The sequence below is a fragment of the Orbicella franksi genome, chromosome 12 (assembly GCF_964199315.1).
Source record: "Orbicella franksi chromosome 12, jaOrbFran1.1, whole genome shotgun sequence".
Lineage (NCBI taxonomy): Eukaryota > Metazoa > Cnidaria > Anthozoa > Scleractinia > Merulinidae > Orbicella > Orbicella franksi.
In genome coordinates, this window is record NC_138156.1 from 16,438,762 (window position 1) to 16,441,261 (window position 2,500).

A 2,500-nucleotide genomic window follows, 5' to 3' on the forward strand; every position below is an offset into this window, starting at 1 on the left:
ACCTCTACTCGAAACTGCCGAATTCCATTTTTCATTATAGTTTCGTCGGGAATTCCTATCACATTTTTTCTCGCATCTTGCTTTTCCTCCTGTTATTAATGCAGAATGCACTATTGCGACGGTTTTCGGGGCTGCCTGCCGCTAAGGGCTAAGGCACTAATTCGCTAAGGTGTTAACTTAAATGTTTGTTTAATTAATTAATTTCAATTAATTAATTAGTCTAGAGACAAGGAAATGGTGGGGGTGAGCTGGGTACACGTGTACCCCACGTAAAACGTGTTATTTCTTTGTCAGTTGGGACACAGGCGGCCCAAGCTCACGATGCGAGGAGTTATTATTTATTTATTTTTTTAATCTTTATACGAACGTTCAGCGCGTGAAACGTGACAAATTTACCGCCGACATCTACTATTACATAACCACCGAGTTTGGTTACGCGAAACGTGACCTTCGCCTTGCAGCATATGGTGGTGTTGTGTTACAACAGTTTGAATTTATAAAGGTTTGTATGGGGAAAAACGTTAATCGACATTATAGCTGAAATTATGATATTTTTGCAATAAAAATGTCTTACCATAATGCCTTGTTGTCTTCTCTATTGTCATCTCGCTTTTCAGCTCGATCCGAAGCCTTTTAAGCAAGTTGTCGCTTTGTGGTTTTCCTCTACTGATCGAGCTGAGAAGCGAGATGACAATAGAAAAGACAACAAGGCATTGAGGTGAGTCATTTTTATTGCAAAAATACCAAAATTTCAGCTACAATGTCGATTACTGTTTTTCCCCATACAAACCTTTATAAATTCAAACCGTTGTAACACAACACCACCACATACTGCAAGGCGAAGGTCACGTTTCACGTAACCAAACTCGGTCGTTATGTAATAGTAGATAGGGACTTCAAGCAAAGATAACGCGGACGCCGACGGGAACGCCATAAGATCAGGGAAAAGCCAAAAGGTGCACTGCGCATGACTGGCGGGAAACAAGTTGACATTCTGCGTTCGGGCCCGACGTGAGTGAAGCTCATTTCGCGTTGTCTGAAAACGTGAGTTTTTGCTTTCGTTTCCTCTGCTGTATCAACGCTAAATAACCCGTGTTACTAATTTCGAGGAACTTTAATGCTTGTTTTCTCTTGTTATGTGAGATATTTCATTTTAAAGAAACGTCGAGAAATCTGAAGCGAACTCAAGCCAGTCGGCGAACATGTGAGTGCCGTGAAATATCTTTTTGAAAGCTAATGTAAATAAAGACAACTTACACGAATTTCAATCGAAATTTTTCCTTTCGAGAAGTACTCAAATGTCAAATGGCTCATCATGGTGAAATTCTAAGACATTTAAAAGGGTAGACACCATTAAAACTTCCGTAGCTGTCTCCATTTTCAGTCGTAAGATCAGTGGTTTACTTAGATCTTTATCAGTCGGCACGCTGATTTGTCGCACCAGTCTGATTAAATATCTACTGATGATAAGTTCGTTTACTTCATTGTACAACTCAGCGAGAAGGGGCAAGTTGCGTTTGTGGAAGCGAAATTCGGACCGGCACTCGTCGTCTTCAAAACATCGAAGTTAAAATCAGGAAAGGAATCATGAGGTTGATCGAGATCATTCGACCGGTTTCAATCGTGCAAGAGTAGAAGTTCCTGATCGTTTAACACACCTTCATCGTGGATTATTAAGAGTTGATTGCGAACTTCTTTCAATGAAGTGATCCTAGTTCATCCTGATAAACAGAGGACGAATATCGATAATGTCAATAAGCTTGATAGTACGGAAACCGCGGTTTCCGACGGTGCTGCTTAATGTTTGTGAATTCCCGCCACAACGGCGTTCTCTCCCCAGCCTTCTCACAGGTTTCGGCGTCCCCGTCGCCGTCCGCGTTCCCGCTGCTTAAAGTCCCTGATGTCGGTGGTAACCGTGTCACGTTTCGCGCGCTGAACGTTCGCATAAAGATTAAAAAAAAAAAAAAAAACTCCTCGCATTGTGAGCTTGGGCTGCCTGTGGTTGGGAGTCAACATCGCAAAGCTGTATATATTTGTCTCAAGTAACCCCTTGCTCTCCTTGTGGTACTATTCTCTTAAGAACATTAGCGGCTTATTTATTTCTTGCCTTAACTGCGTCTGTAAGAGAGACCAAAAAGTTCCCGAGTTAGTGGCTTTAATATTCTGCAAATTGTAAATTTTTGACAAAAGAAACCAGGAAAGTGCTCAAATATTATTTATTTAATCAGTCTTTGGGGAGACTCGTTCATCGATGCAGGATAATATCGGCCAAGTAGCGCTATTTACCTTAAATACTTCTCATTGAAACGCTTCCCAGTCGTATCAATCGATATTGCTGTGTATTAATTTTGAATTGTTTTATTGTTAACAACAAAGGTGGCAGCAGAAAAAGAAAGTGGTATCCGTGACTATCTGATAATTAAATTAGTTCTTGTTCATCTGTGATAAGAAAATTTGCGTTTCGAGAAAAAAAACAAAATTGTTTCTCTTCCATTTCTTC

At 40.5% G+C, this 2,500-nt stretch overlaps 1 protein-coding gene and 1 long non-coding RNA gene across 2 annotated transcripts in view; both read right to left on the reverse strand.

Moving 5' to 3' along the window:
* Positions 1 to 2,500, reverse strand: part of LOC145462502 (uncharacterized) — a 212,152-nt gene that overhangs the window by 142,633 nt on the left and 67,019 nt on the right. The gene's annotated exons all lie outside the window — the stretch shown is intronic.
* Positions 1 to 2,500, reverse strand: part of LOC145462452 (uncharacterized) — a 28,282-nt gene that overhangs the window by 4,693 nt on the left and 21,089 nt on the right. The window lies entirely within an intron of this gene.